We start from the raw sequence: 26,506 nt of genomic DNA on the forward strand, positions 1-26,506 counted from the left end.
AGATTTCTATATCCATTGCCTATGTATCTTATATCCCAGTTGCATGTAAAAACAATTTTTAACAATCATTTTTAAAACTTTGAGTTACAAATTCTCTCCCTTCCTCCATCTCTACACATCCTCATTGAGAAGGCAAGCAATTTGATAGAGGTTATACATGTGTAGTCATGCAAAACACTTCCATAATAGTTGTGTTGTGAAAGACCAACTATATTTCCCTCCATCCTATCCCACCCCTCCCCATTTGTTCTATTCTCTCCTTTGACCCTGCCCTTCCTCAAAAGTGTTTGCTTCTGATTACTCCCTCCCCTAATCTGCCCTCCCTTCAATCACCCTCCCATTCCCTTCCCCCCTGCTTTCCTGTAGGGTAAGATAGATTTCCATACCCAATTGAGTATGTTTGTTATTCCCTCCTTGAGCCAAATCTGATGAGAGTAAGGTTCACTCACTCCCTCTCACCTCTTCCCTTTCCCTCTCCACTGTAAAGGCTTTTTCTTGCCTCTTTTATGTGAGATAATTTACCCCATTCTACCTCTGCCTTTCTCCTTCTCCCAGTACATTCCTCTCTCACCCTTTAATTTTACTTTTTAGATATTATCCCTTCATATTCAACTCACCCTAGCCCTCTGTCTAGAGATATATATTCCCTCCAACTACCCTAATAATGAGAAAGGTCTTATGAATAACAAATATCATCTTTCCATGTAGGAATGTAAACATAAGTCCCTTATGATTTCTCTTTCCTGTTTACCTTTTCATGCTTCTCTTGAGTCTTATATTTGAAAGTAAAATTTTCTATTTAGCTCTGGCTTCTCAAGAATGCATTAAATTCCTCTACATCATTGAATATCAATTTTCTCCCTCATTGATTATACTCAGTTTTGCTGGGTAGGTGATGCTTGGTTTTAATCCTATCTCCTTTGACCTCTGGAATGTCATATTCCAAGCCCTCTGATCTCTTAATGTAGAAGTTGCTAAATCTTGTGTTATCCTGATTGTGTTTCCACCATACTTGAATTGTTTCTTTCTGGCTGCTTGCAATATTTTCTCCTTGACTTGGGAACTCTGGAATTTGGCTATAATATTCCTGGGAGTTTCCCTTTTGGGATCTTTTTCAGGAGGTGATTGGTGAATTCTTTCAATTTCTATTTTAGCCTCTTGTTCTAGAGTTTTCCTTGACAATTTCTTGAAAGATGATGTCTAGGCTCTTTTTTTGATCATGGCTTTCAGCTAGGCCAATAATATTTAAATTATCTCTTCTAGATCTATTTTCCATGTCAACTGTTTTTCCAATGAGATATTTCACTTTGTCTTCTATTTTTTCATTCTTTTGGTTTTGTTTTATAATTTTTTGATTTCTCATAGAGTCATTAGCTTCCATTTTCTCCATTCTAATTTTTTTTGTGTGTGTGTGAGGCAGTTGGGGTCAAGTGACTTTTCCAGAGCCACACAGCTAGTAAGTGTTATGTGTCTGAAGCCAGATTTGAACTCAGGTCCTCCTGACTCCAAGGCTGGTGCTCCATCCACTGCACCACCTAGTTGCCCCTCCATTCTAATTTTTAAGCAATTATTTTCTTCAGTGAGTTTTTGGACTTCCTTTTCCCTTTGGCCATTTCTGCTCTTTAAGGCATTCTTCTCCTCATTGGCTTTTTGGACCTCTTTTGCCACATGGTCTAGTCTATTTTTTTGGGGGGGTTGGGCAATAGGGGTTAAGTGACTTGCCCAAGGTCACACAATAAAAAATTATTTATCTGAGGCCGTATTTGAACTCAGGTCCTTCTGGATCTGGAGCTAGTACTCTAGCTACTGTGCCACCTAGCTGCCCCCTAGTCTATTTTTTAGGGTGTTATTTTTTTGGTATTTTTTTGGGGTCTCTTTTAGTAAGCTGTTGACTCTTTTCTTGCATCACTTTCACTTCTCTTCCCAAAATTTTCCTCTACTTTTCTTATTTACTTTTCAAAATCCTTTTTAAGCTCTTACATGGCCTGAGACCAATTCATATTTTTCTTGGAGGCTTTGGATGTAGAAGCTTTGACTTTGCTGTCTTCTTCTCATTTTATGTTTTGATTTTCCTTGTCACCAAAGTAAGATTCTATAGTCTGAGTTTTTTCCTGCCATTTGCTCATTTCCCCAGCCAATTACTTGACTTTTTAACTCTTTGTTAAGGCATGGCTTTGCTTCCAGTGTGGAGGGCATACTGTCCCAAACTTCATTGGTTTTGTGCAACTGTTTTCAGATATACTTCTAGGGACCTGTGAGTTTTTAGTTTTTCCAAGGTGCTATGATCTAAGGAGAGGTATTTACTTCTCTCCTGACCTGTGCTCTGGTCTATGAGTGACCACAAGCACTCTTTTCTGCTCTGGAACTGTGAGGAGCTTTCTCTCTTCGTTGCTGCCACAAGCTCTGTTATGCCAGTGCTCTTCCTTACCCCAGGACAGCCACCCAGGGCTGCAACCGAGATCCAAGTAGGGGCAAGGCAACAGAATCCTGCCTCAGTGCCCCCAAAGAGAGCCCTGTAATCTTCTTCTAATCAGTTGTTTGATCCCCTTACCATCTGTGGGCTGAGAGTTCCGGAAGCAGCCACAACACTGGGGCCCAGGGCTGGACTGAGCTCTTCTCCCTACTCCGCAGGTCTGACAGACCTTTCCCACTTACCTTCTAAGGTGTCTTGGCATTTTTGGTTGGGAAGTCTGCAAACCACCATAGCTGCCAGTGATTTAGTCCCCTGAGGCCTGCTCCAGGTTTGCTGAGGCCTAGTCTGTGCCTGCACTGCCTATGCTCCCCTCTCAGCCTGGTGCAACAGACCTTTCCTGTTGACTTTCCAGGTGGTCTTGGCCTGGAAATTTGTTTCACTCTGTCTTTTTGTGGGTTCTGCTGCTCTAGAATTTGTTTAGAGTCATTTTTTACAGATATTTGGAGGGGCTTGGGGTAGAGCTCAAGCGAGTCCCTGCTTTTACTCCACCATCTTGGCTCTGCCCAACCTTTCACCCATGCCTGTGGCTCCAAGAAGCTGTAGCATGTGCAATAGCTACACCCCAAGTAAAACCATCTGGGCCACAGGCTAAACCAAGTTGAGAATAACCAGACTTCTCCGGTGAGTTAGTGGAATGTCTACCCCAAGCATATGAGGATTTCCTCTGATGGAATGGGCTAATGAGAACAATTTGTTCCAAGGGCCATGAAGTCAACTGAAGCAGGATATGTAGAATGCTTATAGCTTGGGCAGGCATTGAAGACACCAAGGTCATCCCCTGCATCCTAAGCCTTCACCAGTCATCTTGACTTTGTCCTGCCACTGGACTTTGATGACTCTGAAAGACTGCCTCACTTAAATCTAATTCACTCACAAGTCCAGATATTACCTGTGATATTATTGATCCTCTTCAAAAACAAGCAAACAAAGGGCAGCTAGATGGTGTAGTGGATAGAGCTCTGACCTTAGAGTCAAGAGGACCTGAGTTCAAATCCAGCCTCAGATACTTACTAGCTGTGTGACCCTGGGCAAGTCACTTAACCCTGATTGCCTCACCAAAGAGCAAAAAAAAAAAGTGATTAAAAAACAACAACAATTTTCTTAGAGTTGAAAAAAAAGCTTCCCTTTTAAGCCAGAGAAGAAAAAATGAAAAGGAAATAGCTATTAGGGGAAGGGGTTAACTTAAACAACTTCAATAACAGTCTTGAAGGCACAGGGTTGAAGCAACAGTGTAGTGTATGAAGTACTGAGCAAGGCTCCTGAGAGAAAAAGAGTAAGGAATTGAATGGGGAGGACGGTGTGAGAAATGAAAGAGGAAGGAAGGAGAAGGGACTCTAGCCACAGCCTAGGGAGTGAAAGTTAATTTTCCTTGTGTGTTAGGCAGTTAGAGGCCAAGGTAAATGAGATTTAGAGGTTTAAAAATTGTGCTTAGCAGACAAAAAATGTTTAATCTATTTGTTCATTACACAACTGAAAAGGTCAATATTAGTGGGTTGGGAACCAATAAGCTTCAAGTAGAAAGCCTGCTCTTTGAAGAATGTCTTGAATCCTGTGGAAGGCGGTCAGTCAGTTAGTCCATAAGCATGTTTAATGTATTTACTATGTGTCAGGTACTATGCTAAATATTGGGACTACAAAGAAAGGCAAAAACAGTCCCTGACCTCAAGGAGATCACATGCTAATGGGGGAGACAACATGTAAATAACAAGGTGCAAAGAACACTTGTGCAGAATGGAGAGCAGATTATCTGAAGGAGGAGGCATTAGCACTTAGAGGGTTTGGGAAAGGCCTCCTGCAGAAGGTGGGCTTTGAGCTGAGTCTTGAAGGAAGCCAGGAGGCAGAAGTGAAGGGGCAGAGCTTTTCAGACATCAGGGACAGCCTGTGAAAAGGCATAAAGATGGAAGATTGAGTGTGATGTTTGAGGAACTGTAAGTGGGTAGTGTAGCTGTGATTGTAGAGTAAGTGGAGGGGAGTAAAGTCTGAAAGACTTAGCAGGTTGGAAGGGGCCAGGTTACGAAGAGCTTTACATACTCAAAAGAGGACTTTATATTTGACTCTAGAGGAAATAGGGAGCCACTAGAACTCACTAATCAGGGGAATGACATAGTCTGACCTATGCTTTAGAAAAATCATCTTGCCAGATGAGTGGAGGATGGATTGGAGTGGGGAGTGACTTCAAGCAGTGAGGTCAGCCTTTTAGGCTATTTATAGTAATTCAGGAGAAAGGAGAGGAGGGCCTGATGTTGTGGCTTTATGAGTAGAGAGAAGGATGTATGCTTGGAGAGGCTGAGAAGACAGAAAAGGCAAGATTTAGAAATAGACTGGATATATGGGGTGAGTTTAAGTGAAGAGTAATGGATAACAGAGTTGACTGGAAATAATGGAGATGCTCTTGAGAGTGATAGATAAGTTCAGAATGAGGGAGAATTCAAGCAGAAAAATAGTAAGTTCTTTATTGGACATGTTGAGTTTGAGATGCTTATGGGACTTCTAGTTTGAAATGACTAAGAGACAGTTGTAGATGGGTGACTGTAGTTCAGGAGAGAGACTAGGGCTGGATGTACAAATCTGGGAATCGTCTGCATCTAACTTGTGTACATTGGGGTAAAAACATATATTTTCTAAAAATCATAAATTTTGAGCTTGATTTGCATGTTTAGCTTAAATCCAGGAGAAATGGTGACTATGTTTACATATGGATTCATTTGTTTAACTGCTTTACATTTCATCAATAATTAATATAAATTTTCAATTAATCTTGATGATGAAATTTACTTCATTTGACTTAGGATATATTTTCTCCATTCCCTCCATTTTTAAAGTTTTCTTCTTCATTTTTTTAATTATAAAAAGAATCTTATAGATCAAAAGGAGTGGAGTGTGTTCAAAAAATCTAATCCACTAAAACTCTTTAAAAATTTTCACCCCCCTCCCTCTTTGCTGTCTTCCAGCAGGGAACTGATTGTAAAGTGATAACTGAACCCATGGTGGCTGGTGAGATTACCAAATGAGATAATATGGTAAGGAAAAAAAGGGGGGGCCCAATGTGAACTAGGTGGACAACCATAGTAAGAGGGTGTAACAAGGATGAAAAATCTACAGCAAAGGCTGGGAAGTGGCCAAGCAGATAGAAGAAGGACCAGGAAAGGGGGATGTGTCTAAGACCTAGAGAGGTGACGATATTTCAGAAGGTAATTGAATGTGTCAAATGCTGCAGAGGTCAAGAAGCATCAGGTTTGAGAAAAGGTCATTGGATTTGGCAACCAAGAATTCATCAATAACTTTAGAGAAGGCAGGCAGCTTCAGTTGAATGATGAGATCAGAAGCCACATTACCAGGGGTTTAGAAAGTAATAATAGGAGAGGAAGTGGAGGCACTAATATAGATGCCTTTTTCAAGGAGTTCAGTCATGAAAAGGAGGGAAGACACAGAAAGCTAGCCGGCATAGTAGGATCTAGTGAGCGCTGGGTTGTAAGAAATGACAGTAGAAGTTGCAGTAATCATGAGTGGGAATTAGGGCAGGTGATAAAATAAGATTCAGGTTATATCTAGGATTTCCTGAGGAGTGATTTTCAGTATAAGGGAATTAGAAGGTGGGAGATCTTTTAATATTAAGTTATTTGGGAGTTTGCAAGAGAAATGTGAATGTCAAACTATCGTCTTTATTGCCTAATCACTACACAGGCCTGACTAAAGCAGTTGGTAACATCTGAGGGGGAGAGATTGAGGGCAGTTTTGGCAGCTATCTGGGCAAGTTGGCACACCCATAAGCACTCTAGGGATGATGGGAGGAGCACAATGGCCCCAGACCATGTTATATGGGTGAAGGTGATAATACTCTTTCCTGCAAGGAATTTTGCATATGGCTATTCACATAGAAGATGGTCAGTCCATGTGGATGTTAGTAAAAGTGTATAGAAGCGTCTAAGACCAAAGTAGTAAGTGGTCTGTCTTGCCTAAATTTAGGATATTTCTTGAGAGTCTCTGCCTTATTTGGTCATTCTCTGGTTGTGCAGACCCACTTATCTTGGTATCTAGATTTGAAAGTCTCCCTGGGATAAGGGGTGAAGTTCCCTTGTGGCATGTGTTGTTTTAACTGCAGGACTGTGAGGGAATTAGAGGCCATCTGACTGAGACTTGAAAAGGAAAGAAAGTGCTACCAAATATTTACTATTGCACCAGGGAACCCTCAATGACTTCATAGTGATATTAAAATTCCTGCATGGAGTTTTAATTGGAAACATAGAGGGAAGGATTACCCTTGATCATGTAGAGATGGATGCTTGATCCCCTGGTAAGTTTCAGCTGCAGTGGCTGACCAGAGTATATTATGGGCATGGATATTATAAGTTCTTAGGAATCAGAATTTGTATGGTTATATATAGTAATTTCGATGACACAGAATCCCCAGTCCTTATTGGAGTCTTCAGGTTTTGGAGGAACTGTGTCCCCAACCTGAGTATTCTGATGACCACTATTTACTGAGTTACTCTTTTTCTGGTTCTAGTGGGGCCTTGAACAGGCTATTGCCTCAGAAGATTTAAAGTGGCTTGTCCAATAGTTTCTCCTTTGGATACTTATAATCCTCTGGAAGTCTTTGTGATCAGGCTGAGTGGTACTTTTGGCAGGCACCCAGGGGTGCCCAGATTGAACACTGTCAGATTTCTAAAATTGTAAACTCTTTAAAGTGGACACTTGCTATACTAAATTTGAAAAACAACTGCATATATGCTCTTGGTCCCTGATTGATACTGAATGGATGACCTTCCACCATTCCTTAGCTGCCTTCTCACCCTGCAACCTTTTTGACCCTCACTCCTGTACCCCCTTCTCCCATTGATGAGTTCCTCCCGGAACCTCCACTTTGAAGAATTACAAGGCCAACCATCCTTAACTCATTACTTCACTCCACTTCTACCTTTCTGGACCTCCCATCTTCTACAACAACTTTTCCTGATTCTCTTTAATGTTAGTTCCCTCTCTCTGTTAATTATCTCAAATTTATTCTGTTTATAGCCTGTTTGGACACAGTTTTTTGCATGTTGTCTCCCCTATTAGACCATGAGCTCTTTCAGAGTAGGGACTGTCTTTTAACTTTCTTTGTATCCCTGATGCATAGCATAGTGCCTGGCACATAGTAAGCTCTTAAAGCTTTGACTTGTTTAACGCCATTCCTCAACTGCCTTCTTACCTTTGAAGATGCCTCTTTCTTATAGCTTTCTTAATCCCAAGATGCCACAGCTCCTTCAGCCCCCTTCTCCTATTGGTGAGTTCTTTGAAGAATATCCATTTTGAAGAAGTGCTGAGGCCAGCCAGTCTTCCAGCTCTGCTCCTGATTCTGGACTTCACCACCATGCCCTGATTAGGGCACCTTTGTTCCAGCCATTTCCAGCCCACCCCCCACCCCCATTCTCTTCCCCTTTCAACTCCCTTTAGTGTGTTGTCTTCTTTCATTAGAATATAAGTTCCTTGAGAGGAAGGACTGTATTTTTGTTTTTATTTGTATTCCCAGCACAGTACCTGGCACATGGTAATTACTCATTAAATGTTGGTTGGTTGATTAATGAATAGGTTGTGATATTGCCAAAGGCTAAGACCTTCTGTCCCAGTCTCTTTGTCTCTTCCATTAATCCAATGGGTCCTTACCTAGTTCTTTTTATTATTATTATTATTATTATTATTATTATTATCATCAAGCATTTATTTTCCCCTTCCTACTGCCTCTCTTCTCCTCCCCCCAACTTTGGGGAAAGAAACCTCATTGTAACAAATATGTGTAGTCAAGCACAACAAATTTCCATATTGGCTATGTCCAAAAACATGTGTCTTCTTATAAACATCTCTAGTTTATCTCTCTGTCAGAAAGTGGGTAGAATTCTTCATCATAAAAAGACTAGCTCTTAAGGAACATTGTTTTACTTGGCTTACTGAAAGTTTTGTGTGATATGGGAAAGCTAGATGCAAATGGACCTCAGCATCCATTAATCCAGGAACTAGAGACGCCCTAAGAGGTAGGGGCCCTGACAAGTGGTCTAAGTGGGTTGAGCTATGAGAGAGCCTTGAAGGCTAGAACAAATCACCTTTTTATTTGTATTGACCCTTGGGTTGGGTTTGGATGAGTGATCCGAGGCTTGGAGAGAATAGAATCAGACACACTGGAGATGGGACTAATGGAAGAATTTTGCCAGTGCCTCTGCCCAATAGTTATTTGTGGGGTAGAGCACAAAAGAGGCATCCCATACCCTCTACTGAATTCAGTAACCTGGTTGATGATCTTACAAGAATAGCAAGGTTTGGTGATTGGATTCATTATCAATATGAACATGGGCATCATTCTGCTATGTCGCATTGGGCAGGGAACTGTATGATCCCTTTAGAACAGTGAAGCTATTACTACTGAGTGATACTTCTCTTGCCAATCAGAGCATCTGCCTTTGAAGGATCAGAATGGTATAATATCACAGGATTCTTGGTTTGCTTTTGATCAACAAATCAACGATATTGGGCTTCTTCCTTCACTGCAAGGCAAGAGATTTTCCCTCACTAGAGTTGATAAGTATTCAGGACATGGGCTACAGGGCTAGTTAAGTTTTCTACCATGACAACTACAATTAAGGCCCTTATCCTTCTTCCTTATGCTCCCCTCCCTTTCCACCCCTCCCCCCAAACCATTGCCTCTAATATTCATTTTACTTCCAAAAAAGTTTGAGATTGGATCCAATACATTTACTGGGGTTTCCATCTTCCATGCTGTCCTAAGGCAGTTGGTACTGTGGAGCACTGGAATAGACTTTTAGAACAATAGCTTTATCATAATATACTTGATTACTTTTTTTCCTTTTTAGTTCTATCACAGAGCAGTGACTTTGATAAATCATCATTACGCCAAGAATAAGAAGGGTTATTCACAACAGAAGTTTCTTAGTTTCAGCCTTCAGGAAGATGCCTGGTCAGGATGGAGCATATAGTCCCAGATGACCCTCTCCAATCCTTCCTTTATCACTATGTGGTCACTCACACCTAGAGGCATCTCCCTCCCGGTCCCTCACCCCAGGGGATCCTGTAAACCCAGGGAGGTAGTTCAAGTGCTCCTTAATTGGCAATTTTCTTTTCTCTCAGGATGGTTTGGATAGCTCCTTCCCAGAAAAGGTTTGGGGGAATTAAAAGGGTAGAACTACTAGGAGTGGCTTTGCTTTTTAATGATATGGAGAAGGTAAAACTCTTTTTACAACCATGGCAAAGGGGAGTTCATTTGGAAAAGTGAGATCCTTTTGAGGCCAGTCTTTACCCCTCCCCCCCCTTAGGGGAATGAGGCAGTCCCTTCAGTAAGGTGTCTAAAGGAGCCACAATTTGGTACCATCCTCTTGAAGTGGCTCCTAGGGTACGCATCAAGGAACATTGAATGGGTGTTCAAGAGGGTGCATGGGGGTGGGTCCTGGCATAGATTGCATACAAGAAGCCTATGACTTCCTATTGATTCAGATGATTCAGACCTGTGATGGAGACCAGTGACAGCTTGAGAGGAATCTACACTTTTTTTGGTGGACTCTATGTTCCTGGTGCTACTCCTGGTCATCATGAGTATTTTGACTTTAAAAGATTTTTATGAATTTCACCTGATTTTTTTACTCTTTCCCCCCCCCTCCACTTTTAAATAAGATTGTTTATATGGTTTTCTGTTTTCATTATTTGCAATGCCTCTCTATTTTCTAGAGTTGTTTTAAGATTGTTTTAATGGTATGAAGTCTCCATGAAAATTTTTGGGAATTTGCCACAAAGAACTGTTATGTCATAAGAGAATGTGTGGTTTTATGTGGATGGTGAACGCAACCCTGGAGACTTTTGTTGGGGAGGAGCAATTAGAGAGCAGGGTTGTTTTGGTGCCTCTAACAAGTTACAGCTGGAGCTTCTCTCCCTCTTTTCCCTTTCATCCCCACTTCCTCACTTCCCTTTTTCTTTCTCCTTAGTGGTACTTCCCATCACTTGTTGCTCAGACAGCAAGTCAGCTGGGCTCTGGTGAGGAAGTAATCTGAGATATAAAAGGCTTAGCATAAGGAGAATGGTTGTTATTCCTGAGCTTCAACTACCTGATGGTTGCTTTCCTGAGTTCTTGATTTTGTGTATCTGTGGAGGGGAATAGCATCCTTTTAACTTTTGAAGTGTGTTCTTTTAATTCCTAATTAGTTAAGTGTTTCTTAATTACAGTTTTTATGTTCTGCTTCTTTGTATCTTGACCCTTAAGCATGAATTATTAGGTTATCTAGTTTGGGTTTGGCCTAGAAATAAGAGGCCCTGTAATATCCTGTAGTATCCTGGGTATGACTTGCCCCTCCTCAAACATGCCTTAGCTACCTGTGTTCCCTATCTGTGACTCTCAACTTATAACCTCTATGGGGCCCACTCTTTCCCAGCGTCCCCCAGGATTAAAAGGAAAGGGTTTTTCGGGGGGTGGGCTGGGATGCTACTCTTCTTACTATGTTATTTCAGCAAATGCCTTTGCTTTGAGGTAATTGTGTTCTCTGATAAACATCAGTGGAGACCCCTGAGCTATATTTTTAGGGATGCAGACCCACAGAATCCCATAAAACTGGGGTGCCTACCCTCTGAGGAACCCACCTCAAAAGCTGGGGGATGCTTCGGGGCACTACACATAATAAACTCAATTTTGTTTCCAATATAATTTGAAAATTCATATTCAAATAAATCATGCCTGATTTAATTAATAGATTTTCTTTTTCTGTGGAGTCATAAATTTAGTTTCTTTTCTGCTAATCTCATAAACAAGAAAAGTCTTTTCCTCTCAGCAATTAGCACAGTCTTTCCTATATTCTGACTAAATGGTCCAGGAGAAAGAAAAGACCTCACTGAAATAGGGAAAAATCCTGTTTTCTTAAAATTTTTTTCCTGATTTTTAGGCCACCAGTTGCTGAGATCATTTAATTAAATGGAGCTCTTAAAGCCATAACAGTAGTTGACACTGCTGAAATCTTCTGAGAGGCCTTCAATTTTAGTCTCCAAGAGATGGGCAGGGGTTATTTAAGCCCTTTTGACACATGAGTACACTGAGGTACTGGGCAATTCACCTCCTGTTGCAAAATAAATGGATGTTGAGCTGGGCCTCCTGATCCCCAGTCTAGCGCGATGCTTCAGAGGCCTGTAAAACGATGCTGCTCCGGACAGCAAGCAGTGCCTCCAACAGCCTGGGCTATATTTCAGGCTAGAGTTCCCTGAGGTGGCGGGGGCAGCAGCAGCAGCAGCAGCAGCCGCCGGAGCCGAGGGTGGAGTCCCCGAGTCCCCTCAGGAGAGAAGCAGCAGCGGCAGCGGCAGCAGCAAAGGGGTTCAGCAGCAGCAGCAGCAGCAGACCATTGATGGGGTCGTCTGGAGCCTGAGGGCCTCTCTGGAGCTGTACGCCGCGGCGTCTCACCAGAGCAGCGACCAGCACTCGGTCCGACGCCGGGACGGCACGGCCACGGCCGGAGGTGGACCCGGGGCTCTCCCGCAGCCTCACGAGTTGGGGGAGACGGAAGCGGAGTGGGAGCCGGAGCCGAAGACGGATCTGGCCGGGCCCCGCTACAGACACGATCCCGGGCCCCGGAAGCTCCTGCAGATGGCTCGCGGACGCTCCTCCGTACAGGGCCCCGGCCGGGCCGGCCACCAGGCCCACGTCATCGCCGCGGAGAAGCGCTTCTGCTTCCCGAGCGCCGGCGGGGGCCGCCCCCCGCGCACCGGACTGCACGGCTTCTAGGCTGCGCTGGCGGCGGAGGCGGAGGCGGAGGCGGAGGCGCAGCGCGAGCCCGAGCCGGAGCCGCAGCCCGAGCGCTAGCCGCAGCCCGAGCCCGAGCCCAGGGCCGAGGCGCGGCCGCCCGGCCCGCGGCTGGCCTGGCCCGCGCACGGGCAGCTCTTCCCGGCCCCTGCCTCCGCCTCCGCCTCCGCCTCCGCCTCCACCTCCGCCTCCGCCTCCGCCTCCGCCCCGGCCCCGGCCCCGGCACCGTCCCCGGCCCCGGCCCCGCCGCCCCAGCGCTACCACACCATAGACGAGGAGCCGGACGCGCTCTTCCACGAGATCGTGCGCCATGACCCGCGGTCCGATGAGTCTCCGCCCGTTCTGCTCCTCGGCTCGCGGCCCCACCAGCACAGCTCCAGCACCAGCACCAGCACCAGCACCAGCACCAGCTCCAGCTCCAGCACCAGCTCCAGCACCAGCCCTGCCGCGCCGCGCGCGCCGCTGTCGCTGTCGGGCCGACGTGCGCAAGCAGTGGCAGAGGACACGGCAGCACAGCGACCCTGGCGCCCGTCCCCGTAGCGCAGCCGCAGCCCGAGCCCGCGTCTGTTTCCTTTTAAAACTGATTCCAATCTTACCAGCGCTGTTTATCACCTCCAAAGGGGTTAATCATATCTATACACGTAGGAAAAGGGGGAAAACCCAATTTTTTGCAGGCATATACACATCGACAAATCAGAAGACAGCACTCTAGTTACAAACTTTTTTTCTGGCATCCGTCTCAATTTCAGCTCTAGCAAGTTCTCAGGGTTCAATTAATTGTTTGAACTTTAAACAATCCCCCCTTTTCAGATTCATGTAGCTGAGGCTTGTTTCTCGCCATTCTTCCCCAAAGTGCATTTATCTTGTTTAGGTAAAAGGATCCTTCTTACATTAATGTTAGGTATAAAACATTCACTTTTCTAAAAACTGACGGGCCCTATAGATCTATCTGGGGTTGTACCATGTCACTACATCTTGGGAAGGTAGGGGTACCTTAAATCTCCCCTTCCCAATCGCGTTGCCAGATCTCACTCACCACTTAATGTAAGCAAGTACAGTAGAAATGACAGATAATCATAGCTGGCAAAAGGCACCAGAAGGGTATAGTTGAGGGGTAGGGGGTAAGGGGAAAGTCAGGCTGCTAGACCAACAGAGCCAAGAATTAGAACCATGAAAGTTCCGCCCACAGACCACAGAGCTCTTGGCTTTCAGAAAAGGCCAGTAGGAACCAAAGCCTAGAGGCTAAACTTTGAAGATCCAAAACCTTTAATCAGAGCCAAACAAACTTTTCCCACCTTGGGCATCTGAATAAAAAGGAAGACGATATCTTCAAATAAGACACATAAATAAATCAGGTATTGATTATAGAAGCTAGGTTAAAACCAGAGCCACCTGGCATACTGACAGGCTCAAACTGGAAGGACCAACCTTCAATTCAGACAATTGTCAAAACTCACATGAACCTTTTTAAAAATTAGTTGATTTCTTTATTATTAGTTTTTAATGTTTTAAAAATTAATTTATTTTTAGTTTTCAATATTCACTTCCATGAGATTTTGAGTTCTAAATTTTCGTTCCCTCCCTCCCCTTACCCCTCTCCAAGACAGCATGCAATCTGATATAGGCTATACATATACATTCATATTAAACATATTTTCACATTAGTCATGTTGTAAAGAAGAATTAGAACCAATGGGAGAAACCACAAGAAAGAAAAACATAACAAAACAAAAGAGAGAAAGAGCAAATAGGCTTCGACCAGCATTCCATCAGCATCCATAGTTCTTTTTCTGGATGTGGATAGCATTTTCCATCATTAATCTTAGATTAGTCTTAGGAGTTGTCTTAGATCCTTGCATTGCTAAGAAGAGCTAAGTCTATCAAAATTAGTCATCGCACAATGTTGCTGTTAGAGGAACCTTTTAATCAAGAAAACTTTATCCAAGCCTTTGGGTGTCTTCGACGCCTCATTCAACACTTAGAGATGTAAGAAGTTCTTACTTAAGGTGGGAATCCCAGTGTAGGTGAAGGAAGATGGTGGAGCTGGTATCACAAGGGACAGACACATTCATGATCTAGGAAATAGCTGTAGAAGTCTAGAAGGACTGATTCCCTCTTTTTTTTTTCTCATTTGGCTAAGGCATTCTTTATTTCTTGTGGCTTCAAAGGAAGAACCAGATAACTGGACATACGAAAGAGGCTTCTTGGCCATAGCCAATTTTGGCATCAGCTGAGAAAGGGTCACTCAATGAAGAGTCTTACATTTGGATTGAGAAAAATAAAGAATAAATGAGTGTGTTATAAGGTTGAAAGACAAATGAGAGGTAGGACAGAATATTCCATGCAACATGGGACACAGTGGCAAGAAATTTGATTACAGCACGTTTGGCAGGCGTTTGCTATTGTTCCATCTAGAGGTTACCAAGTTTCCAGTGGGAACATTTTCCATAGTTCCTTAGGAGCAATGTCCAGTCTATCCATTCATTATTTATTTTAGCATTTCAATAACTGGAGTGCACTAAGCAAAAGACATGCCTAGAGTCCTGTTTCCATAGAATATAAACTTATTTGTTAAATTTTATAGAGGATGGCAAAAGATTTTGAATTTTGTTACCTCCTAAAATAAAAATTCTCTGTAGAATAAAAGCAATTACAGCTCCACCCGCAGCAAGTTTGATGGTCCCCAAAGGATGTACCCTTGAAGTTGTATACATTTTGAGAAACATGACTCCTGATTGGCTGAAAGACTTGTTTTGGAGAGAGAAAAAGGGAGAAAAGGGGATAGGAGAGTCAACGTGTGGACTTTGAATGGTGAATAGGGCATTGTTAGAGTCATACACATGTGGGAGAAAGTTGACACTCCAATGGTGTTCTCTGATTCCCAGAGCCTTGAACCCCAGCAACCATTAAGATTGTGTTTACAGGGTGAGATCATTCTGTCTCCAGTTGAACTGAAGTTTCATCTCACTCCTTGGTCACAGAGTCTCCTGACTTTTGTATTCTATTGCCCAAACTAATCTCTATTCCCCGACCTTGATTACTGTTTTACTGCTCTGATGAATGTTTGCTTACTCTCTGTGATTATTTTTTGTGTAATAAGCATTTGGTAGAAGGGAAGCTAAACTGCCACAGAGTAAAAGCCATTAGCCCTCCAGGTCTGGGTAGAATTACTCTCCCCACCCCCTCCCCCAACCACCCAGCTGAGTGACCAGGAAAATGGACTTTACCTTGAACCCCTCTCCCTTAGGAAAAATAATTTCATCCATAAATTTCAAATGTCTGATGTCTAATAGTTATGTTTCCAAGTCCCAGGTCATCTCTTCCCCCTCCCCCTACAAAATAGGAGAGCAAGAGGATGTTAATTGAGCTATGGCTGTCCTAATCCCCACAAAAGTGGAACTCCAGTTTCCAAGAAATGGAATATGTCATTCCTAATCTATCTATAAATCCCTGTTATACATGTGTTGTCTGGTCCTATGCTACCTGGCATTTTAATGTTATGAATTTGAGCTTACCTACAGGAAAAATTTCTGCATTATTTCCAGGTCATTTCTCTTGCAAAGTTTTTTCTTTTTCTTTTTGAACATTCTTTTTTGAATTCTTCTAAAGTTTTGGAATTTTAGTGGTGATTTTGAAATTACAATGGATTCTGTTTCAGACTTTCTCATTGCTTTTTTTCTGAAAGTTTTTGGTGCTTTAGTTATGATTTCAATTTGAATAGTCCTGGGCTGCAGGCTTTGAAACATTTATTTATTTAATTACTTGTCCATCTGTTTTAGAGTAGATCTACCTACCTCAACCAGGCTGAAAGTGCAGCAGCCTCATCCTATTGCTGATTGGCACTGGAAATTTTGACTCAGTTTCTGATGTGGGCCAATTCTCCTTTCCTTAGGCAGCTTGGTGGCCCTCTCCCTGTCCCTCAGCTCCTGCAGCCTCACCATATTGATGCCAGACAGCATGAACATCCATTTGGCTTTAGCTCTATTACAAATCAGAACTCCTAAACTCAAGCAATCAGCTTCAGTCTCTATGATAGCAGGGATTACAGACATGTGCCACCATGACCAACAGGCTGTCAGTCTTAAGAAGCCACGCAGTCGTGTGTTACACCAGTTTAGAGAAAGATTGATGAAAGATCCATGAAAGCAATGTCATCTTAAGGAAATTTAAGAATTAAAGTGGGTGGAGCACAACAAATAGACCAAATGCAGAAAAGATTTGCAGACATTTTTGTAACAAACTTTTCGTCATTAAGGACAGTAAAGTCACCACACTCACCACTCTAGCATCCTAGTCCTGAAGGTGCTTATAGAGAAGGTAGAAATGTTATTGAAGAAGACAAAAATGGAAAAATCAGTGGGATTAGGCTAACTTTGTTTAGAGAAAGTCTGCTGTGGGTAACATAATTGTGAGGGTGTTGTAAAGATCAGTTCTCAAGGTTTCTGAAAGAAGGTAAGGAACAAAAAATATGGAAAAATATCTGAAACTACTAAAAAAGTTACCAAAAGAATATACGTTTATTATCTCACCTATAATTTTTTCTTGAGAATTATCTACACATAAATCAAAACCATCCTTGGTGAGGATGTTAGAAGGGAATTGACAAGCTATCACGAGTGATATTTAAATCTCTTTTTATAACACAATTGAATGAAATATGTAAAAGATACAAGATCCCACTGTCACAATTGGGGTTTTAACAAAAGAGTAAATTGAGGCAGACCTCTGAGCAAGATAACAATTATTAGCAGAGGCATGCTACCTGTCAGTAAATGGGTCTATGGCTTGTCTCCATTAATTCCAAAGACCTTGAGCAAGAGGACAATTCTCCTTTTTTCGATTTTCGGGGAGTATAGGACAAAGAATAGAACAGAGTGGATGACATCATGGAATTAAAGGCACCATGACTGGTTACAGAGCTGAGGCACAGGGGAACAGCATTATTAGTTGGAAGCTGGTAATGGAGGCAAGCAATAACTCCCCTCCCCCTTCTCTCATGAGACTAAGAAATGCTCCAGGTATGAGATAGTGGCCCAGACTTTTGGACAGCAAACCAGACATCTTTTGAAGGATAGCCTAAGTAAAGATACTAGGCTCAAACTCCCTTTCTGTTCAGACACATTCTGCAAGGTCATTTAAATTCCTTGAGGCAAGAGAGCTGGATTTTTAAATTTAACCCATTACAGATCAGCTGAACTTTGAACTGAATTCAGAGACAAAGAATCATGACTGAAGCAGTTACATTACAAGATCAATTACTTGTAAATAGGATCAGTAAGAAAATGATACAGGATAGATCTCAATCTTTTCACCACCACACAAGTTTGTTGACTTTAAATTAGCCTTTGATTTGTTAGAACAAAATGCCACCCTAAAGGTATTTACAACAATTTATCCCTCATCCATAATCCAGATTACTAAAGGTTGTTTGACAGATATAAAAGATAACCTTTTTTGCTGATTCTGTCACCATTAATATCAAATGAGGGACAAAACTAGGATATGTGTGCTTGTAAAATATGTTGGTCATTGTGATGACAGAGATCCAATACTGGTCCAAGTTGAAGAAGGATTTCTCATAATAGGGTTCTTCCAGGTGCTCCTATTTGTGGGTGACATTGTGTGATCAACTCCATTTCCAGAATATCATAGGGTCTCTTTGAAGAGATCAATAGTTAATATTAATTATTAAACACTTGTGAATCACATCTATGGAATTATGTCTATAATTCCATAGATGTGATTCGCAAGTGTTTAATTTAACTATCCATCCAGAAAATAACAAGTAGATAAAGAATGCTTATTGTCCATAATATGATATGCAATTAGATGGACAACTTGTAGAAAACACACACACACACACACACACACACACACAATTTTGGATAGGCAACAGAAGTGAATGATGAATTGGGCCCAATGATAAAGAGGAGGAGAAAAGTGGGCTGGATGACCTTTGTGATATTACAGTGTTCTTTTGAAGACCCCAGACTTTTCCTTGAAATGAAAGCCATGAGTCATTGAACACTATATAAAGTCTCTGAAGAGTTGTAAATGAAGGGGCCATTGGAGAGGCATGCAGGTGGTGTGAGTAGCTTAAAACACACTATAACCTGGGAATTATTTTTAAAAAATAATATTTTATTTTTTCCTAATTACATGTAAAAACTATTTTTAACACTCTTTAAAGTTTGAGTTCCAAATTCTCTTCCTCCCCAATCCCTGAGAGAGTAAGCAATCTGATATAGGTTATACATGTGCAATCACGTAAAACACATTTCCATATTAGTCATTTTGTAGAAAAAAACTAAAAAAAAAAGACAGTGAAAAAAGTATGATTTAGTCTGCATTCAGACTCTATCAATTCTTTCTCGAGGCAGACAGCATTTCTCATCATGAGTCTTTTGGGATTGTGTTAGATCATTGTATTGCTGAGAATAGCTAATTCATTCATAGTTGTTCATTGTACAACATTGCTGTTACTGTGTTTTCCTGGTTCTGCTCACTTCATTCTGCATCAGTTCACGTGAGTCTTTGTAGGTTTTTCTGAAATCATTTTGCTCGTCATTTCTTATAGCACCATAGTATTCCATTACAACCATATACCACAACTTGTTCAGGCATTCCCCAACTGATAGACACACCTTCAATTTCCAATTCTTTGCCACCACAAAAAGAGCTGCTATAAATATTTTTGTACAAATAGGGCCTTTTCCCTTTTAAAAAAATCTCCTTCAGATAGAAACTCAGTAGTGGTATTGTTGGGTCGAAGGGTATGCAAAGTTTTATAGCCCACTGGAAATAGTTCCAAATTGCTCTACAGAATGACAATGGAGGAATTATGAAGATCTGGAGCCAAGAATCAATCAATCAGTCTCTCTCTGTCTCTCTTTCTCTCTCTGTCTCTCTCTCTCCTTCCTATCTATCTATCTATCTATCTATCTATCTATCTATCTATCTATCTATCTATCTATGTTTGTGAAAAAGGAGTTGTGCTGATGATGTGGCAAAGAATAACCAACAGAAGGTCCATGTACTCTAATGATATCCTTGTGATGCAAAGAGAAAGTGAATATTGGGTAAATCTTGCTATTCTGTGGCTTTCTTATGGGTTTATCTAGAAAAGCATCACAAGATGGGCAGGCAAAGATGGTATATGAGCTGTGTTACTGGTGGGAATGAGAAGAGCAATGAGAACGCATATCCATGTGAGTATTTGTGTGTTATGGCGAAAGGTATGAGTCTAACGCTAATTTTTTTGGCCAGACTACCGACACTTCTGTAGCAGTTCCTGTTGAATAATGAATTCTTAAATCAGGTTAAACAAAGATAAGATTGCTCTACATATTTCCTTTTCAAAGTTTTGCTTATCTAATCTGTTCCACTCATCTAATCCAATCCAGCATATATTAAACAAGGCACTATGGTGGCTGCTGGTGTGTGTGTGTGTGTGTGTGTGTGAATACAAAGATCAGATTAAAGATGGTCCCTCTTCTGAAGGAGCTTACATTCTACAAGCATATTATATACATGATATATAATATATATGTAAGAATATTACATATATGACTATTTGAGTAGAAAGCAAGAGCTGTTGACTAAAGGGAAATGGTCAGATTTCCTGTAGGTTGTGGCCTATGAATTGAGCTTTGAAGGAAGCTAGGAATTCTAAGAATGGGGGTGAGTAGGCATAAGGGAAGATTTTGTGCAAAGGCACAGAGATGAGACATGAAATGCTAAGTTTGAGGAATAATTTGGCAGGAGCAAAATGCATAAGAAGGAACGATGTTTAAAAAATCCTGGAATTGTAGATTGGAACTAGATTTTAAAAGGTTTTATGTGGCAAATGAAGGTGATCATATTTTATCCTATGGGTAATAGGGAGCCAGTGAAGCTTTGTGAGCCACTGTAGATTTGTTTTATCTATCTATCTATCTATCTATCTATCTATCTATCTATCTATCTATCTATCTATCTATCTATCTATCTATCTATCTATCTATTTTTTCTTTTTGGTGAGGCAGTAGGGGTTAAGTGACTTGCCCGGAGTAACACAGGTAGTAAGTATCAAGTGTCTGAGGCTGAATTTGAACTCAGGTCCTTTTGACTCCAAGGCTGGAGCTCTATCCACTGTGCTACCTAGCTGCCCCTACTGTAGATTTGTTGATCAATGTTTCTGTCTTTTATGTAATACCACAGACCACTGTATGAAGATAGTGGTATTGGCAAAATTCTGCCATTGCTCCTGATCTTTAAATGTCCAGTCCTATTGCCTCTAAGCCCTAGCCCCTGGCCTGAACAATAGCCACTACCCAGGAATAAAGGTAGATGAAGATTATGTCAACTCCAACCCCCAAACTCTCTTGCATTCCAGACATGCAATTTGCAGCTCATTCCACTGGGGTACTTCTATTTCTCAGAATATCTCCCTTTACCAGATTGAGGGCTAATAAGTTTCACATGTACATGTTTCCCTTGCAATGGGTGGAGCTATCAATGAACTAGGTAAGAAAGCGATCCTCAGGAGCCAGGTTCTTGTAGGCAGGAGCCCATTTGGCTAGCAACAAAGGAAGGGCATTGGGCCCAGGCTTGTAGGAAGCCTCAGTCTCTGTCAGATGCAACCATCTCTATGAATGCTATGAACAGTGCTATCCATGGCCACTGCCTTTTTCCGACTCTGCTTCCTCTCCTCCCACAGTCCAAATATTTATTAAATATATATCATGTAATAGGCTTTGCAGAGGGGTGTGTATGCGTGTATGTGTTTATATGTGTGTTTATGGTCAGTTAGTGAGTAGGAGGAGCCTGCATCAAAGGCATCAGTAGCTTGTCCAGGAATGCATCATCTGGCTTTGGGTGAGTCACTTTACTTCCCTAGCCTTCAGTTTTCTCATCTCTAAAATAAAAGAATGACACTAATTGGCCTCTAGAAGACTTTCCAGCTCTAGATTTATATCATCCTCTCATCTGGGTTTTCCCTATCCAAAGAATTCCTAAAAAATTTATTGAGATGGCTGAACCTGAGATTTTCTTAGGATTTATCTCAAGGATTGGGTTGATCCTAGGGATCCTTAGGATTGACTCTTTCCCTCAAATGGATAATAGTCTGCTGCTAGGACCTCATCTGGTCTGGTCAACATTAAGTCATCTCTGTAGTAGGGTCATTACTGCCTGTAAGCATTAGGGTCCCTGCCCATCAGATCATGGCAGTACAAGGGAAGATTTCATTTAATCTGGGGAAAGAATGTTGAAGGCATGCTGGACTCCTTCCCAGAAGAAGTAAAAGTGAACTTCTCCACAACACACAATATATACCAAGATAAGTTCAAAAAAGATATGTCTTAGATACAAAAGTTCACATCATAAACAATTTAGAGGAGCAAGGAAGAATTTATTTTGTTAAGGAAGAAGTAAAATTATTTTTTACTTCTATATACATAGGGAAGAGTTGATAACCAAACCAAGAGTAGAGAGGATCATGGAATACAAAATGGATAATTTTTTACTACATAAAATTAAGTCAGTCAGCAAACATTTATTAAATACCTGCTATGTGGCAGGCACTGTGCTAAGTGCTGGGTATTAAAAAAAAAAGACAAAGGACAGTCCTTGTCTTCAAGGAGCTCACAATTTAATGGGGGAGACATCACATAAAAAGAAGCTGAAAAGCTGGAGAGGGGTAGGAGAAGGAGGGTACCAGGGACAAGCAGTATAATGAAGTCTTGCAGCCTAGTGGGAATTGTTGAGGCATCTATCCTGAGCCTCTTCCTTAAGAGCATCTGGGATATTTTCCACCCTATACCATCTCCAGTCAGAAGGAGGGAGGGACCCAAGGGGTTGGGGCCAGCAATGACTGAGGAGATGTGAATTTTTTACACAAACAAAAGTAATGCAGCTAAAATTAGAATGGAAATAGTTCCCTAGGGGAAAAATCTTTGCAGCAAGCTTCTCTGATAAAGGTCTTATATCCAAGATCTATCTATCTATCTATCTATCTATCTATCTATCTATCTATCTAGACCTCACTTAAATTTATAAGAATGAGAACCATTCAACAATTGATAAATTATCAAAATATATAATCAGTTTTCAAATGAAGAAGTCCAAGCTATCAATAACTCAAAGAAAAAAGTCACTTACAATTAGATAAATGCAAATTAAAAAAAACAATTCTGAAGTTCTGCCTCATACTCATCAGATTGCCAAAGATCACAGAAGAGAAGAAAAGAAAAGAAAACAACAAATGAACTGTAGGAAAACAAGCATAATTAATGTACTATTGGTGGAACTATGAATTGGTCTAGCCATTCTGGAAAGCAACTTGGAATGATGCCCCTAAAGTCACTAACTGTATAACTTTTGACTCTATCCCAAAGAGAGAAATAAGGAGCAGGACTCACATGTGCCAAAGTATTTGGAGCAGCTCTTTTTGTGGTGGCTAAGAACAGGAAACTAAGTGTGTGTGTGTGTGTTTTGTGTGGGGGTGGCATGGGGGAGAGAATGCCCATCAATTGGGGAATGGTTGAACAAATTATGTAATATGAGCGTGACAAAATATGTTTTGAAACTATTCCAACAACAGCATCAACAAAAATGAAAATGCATTGCTCCTGAGTAGTCTAAGACTCAGTAACACTCACCTGTTGGATCTGGGTTACCTGGTCCAACACAGAGATGTCAGAAACAGCCTCAGTAATTGGTGTGACAAATTTGCTCAGGTCCCAGTAGTCAGCTATAAGCTATCAGATACCATCTACTTTCCTTATTGGCAACATAGGGTTATGATAAAGGAAGCAGGCGTAAGGAAGTGCTCTGCCCTCCTTACCCTCCACCACTAGGAAGCAAACAGACTTTGCCTCCTCTGGGACTGGGAATTATTTTGTGTCAATAATAAATGAGATGTTTCAGGTGACTCCAGGGTTTCAGTGTGGGTCTACTACATCAACAACAACAACAACAACAATAACAATTGCTAATAATAATTATTAGCCAAGAAGTTGCCATAAGGGCTGTGTGGGAACAAACTTCCCAGAGCTTATGATTCCTCTCCCTTCAACAGTCTGTTTCTCTAAATCCTCATAGAATTGTCTTGAGGGATCCATTGGGGTTTTCCTGGTTTCCTTGTTGGTGTCCAGCAGCCCTTTATATTCAAATGGGGCAGGGGCTCTCAGGGATGCCTTAGGCTTTGGCTGGACTGCTGGGCCTTGGTTGCATTGACGCTGGCTCTTGTGGTACAGATTATTGGCTCCTGAATAAGCTAACCATTGATCTTATCAAACTTAGATTTCAAGAGTTATAATCAAATGTCCTTATAGAAGGTGACATCACCTTCTACCCACCCAGGAGGGCTGTGTGTGCCATGCTTCTTTTGCCTTACCCAAGGTACTCACTAGATCATTTACTATAGCAGCCATATTTCCCTGGAGGATGGCTCTTCCAATATTTCATTCAAATTTCATATTTTTATAGCTATTTAGCTATTTTTATTAGGTTCTTAGTTGTTGGTATTTAATTTGTTATAGTACTCTCATAATTTTCTTTTATGTCTCCTCCATTTGATTTCCCATTTTGATTTCTATCATAAACTAATACTTTATTCATTTTATTAGTCTTTTTAAAAAAGGTTTCAAATTCAATTAAAGATTTCAATTTTGTCTATTTTGCTTTTAAAACTCTCTTATATGCTTGTTTTTAATGTGGATTTTCTGTTTTTATCAGTTGCATGATCACCTCCTCCTTTTTCTTTTGTTAATATATGTTCAAGGTAAGACATAATTTCATTCTATAACATTTGGTATTTTGCCTCACTGTAATTCTCTTTAATATATTTTGTTATGATTTCTGTAATATTTGATAAGGCAAGCAGGATTGTTTCTTTGCATGGTACTACAGTTTTCCACCTGGATCATGGAGCTGGAAAGGAGGTTGTTTAGGAGTTGAATTGCCCAGACATCACCATAAATTGTGGCACTGAACAGAAATTTGAAAACCGCAGTTGACTGTTTATGGCAATCACCTTGGAGAGAGACCACATGGATATGTGTGTGTGTGTGTGTGTGTGTGTGTGTGTGTGTGTGTATGTGTTGGAGGACGGTCAGTTCTCCCATTAGGTAGGGAGCCATGCCTTGTTCTTTGAGGTGTCTTCTGGTCAGAGGCTGAAGCTTTCAGGATACCAGCTAAATCAGTGAGACTGTCCAGAACCCAACCAGAAAAGGAGATGACATAGTAGAGTGCAGATTGGAAATTCTGGGGGAAGACTAAAAAATCTCCAGACCTTGAGGCTTCTGATGTACTATTTTAAAAAACCACCAGCTGCTGGAGTAGATATTGTAAGATCTTCATTCTCCACATTAATTTTGGATTTTTTTAAAAGTAAGGATAAAAACTTTTTTCCTTTGTAGTTATGGAAAGGACAATTTAAATATCAACTTGTCACTTATTCATAAACTTGTAAACTGCTTACAGGAATCACTCCCCTAAATTCCTTGCACCTTTTGCCTTTGACAACACAAATCCAAATCATCTCCCTCCAGTTTCCAAGGAAACTGTTCCTTGTGAAATCCAATTCATCACTCTGCTTATACGGAAGACCAATTTAGCAGTAACAACATAGGGACAAACCGAAGTTAGGAGAATGCAAAGTAAACTTAATAACCTCTAAGAGGATGAAGAGAAGAAAGATTTGCTCCAGAGGACAGAAGGGAAAAAAAAGTCGTGTGGACAAAACCAGCAGGCCTCAGGCTAAGGTTTAACTTGATTGCATTAAATTACAGATAAACTTCAGGGATGGCATAAAAGAAGTCAGTCATCTCATATGACATACTCCCTTTCAAATAGACCCAAAAGAACAAACTTGATATTTCAAGTCTACTTAACACCATAATCTGTAGGGGGAGGTGTGGAAATATAAATCAGTCTTTTAATACAGACTCTAGTCAGTCAATTAAATGTCAAGCTAAGACTTTTGCTTAAGGGCTACAAAGGTCTAATTCTACTGCAGTACACTAGGAAACCCTAATGTAATTACACAGAATCCACATTGACTTTGAAAGAACGCGAGAGTGTATTTGCTTGAAGGTCATTAGGACACACATCTAGATCAAAACTGAAGCAAGATATGTAGGTTCCCCCCTCTCCCCGCCCCAGATCTTTGTGAGACCCAGAAGAATTTAATATTGTATCTTAATGTAACAGATCTTTTGAGACAAATTTTGCTTTCCTTGTGGGCAGGAGGAGTGGTGTCTATCCATACTGACAATCCTGGGATTTTGAGGTTTTTGCTCAATTTAGCCAAGGGACAATCTGGAGGGGTGGACTGGATCTACTATGTGAGCTTTTAGCAAGCCTGAAAAGTTTTTGAATTGATGGGGGTAAATGTGGAATATTTGGGGTTAGAGTGGGAGATGATGGAGAAGCAGAGGGGAGAACCACAGTGGCAACAGAGACAGACAGCCACTTGTTCTTTCAAACTCACCAGGCCTCTGAAGGAAAAGGAGGAAGAGACTGGTGGACAGGTGGACCACAAGAGAAATGGCTCAGATAGAAGTGAAGGTTAGAGACCTTTGAAATTCCCAGAGTCTTCTGCAGACAGACTAGAAAACCATTGTCTTTTAACACATGTAGTACAGGGGCCTGCTACTATCTCCTCTATTCTACCTTCTCCTTTCAGACAGAGCTTTAAATGCAAAATTTCCTATTCCCCTTATGCTGATTTCCCCCCCCTGTTGCTATGGTAATTTTGTTAAGCTTGATTCCTTTTGAAAAGAGTTTACCTAACATGACCCCTTTCTACACATAGGGCCTGTACTCTGCATTTCTCTGACCCACTCATTATTTACAATGTCATTTTAAAGTCTCAATTTAGATCTGAATCTTTTCGTGTTTCCTTTATGGATTCATTTTATTGCATCGTAGTCTACATATGATACATTTATGATTTTTGCCTTTCTTTATGAATTCTTTGTGGCCTCAAGTACAATAAGTTTTAATCAAAAGACCATAGGAACCTGAAGAATACTCATATTTCTGGTTTTTTTTTTGACTAGGCAATAGGACTAAGTGACATGCCCAGGGTCACATAGCTAGTGTCAAGTACCTGACGTCCTCCTGACTCCAGGGCCAGTGCTCTATCCACTGTGCCACTTAGCTGCCCCAAATGCTTGTATTTCTAAAAGCATCCTGGGGGGTAGCTATATTATTCCTTTCTTGACACAATTAATGTCACTTTGAAATGAGTCTTCATTTTCATGAAAATTGGCAGGCGTATCTAA

This window comes from Phascolarctos cinereus, unplaced genomic scaffold, assembly GCF_003287225.1.
Source record: "Phascolarctos cinereus isolate Bilbo 61053 unplaced genomic scaffold, phaCin_HiC Scaffold_2;HRSCAF=192, whole genome shotgun sequence".
In the NCBI taxonomy this organism is placed as follows: Eukaryota; Metazoa; Chordata; class Mammalia; order Diprotodontia; family Phascolarctidae; genus Phascolarctos; species Phascolarctos cinereus.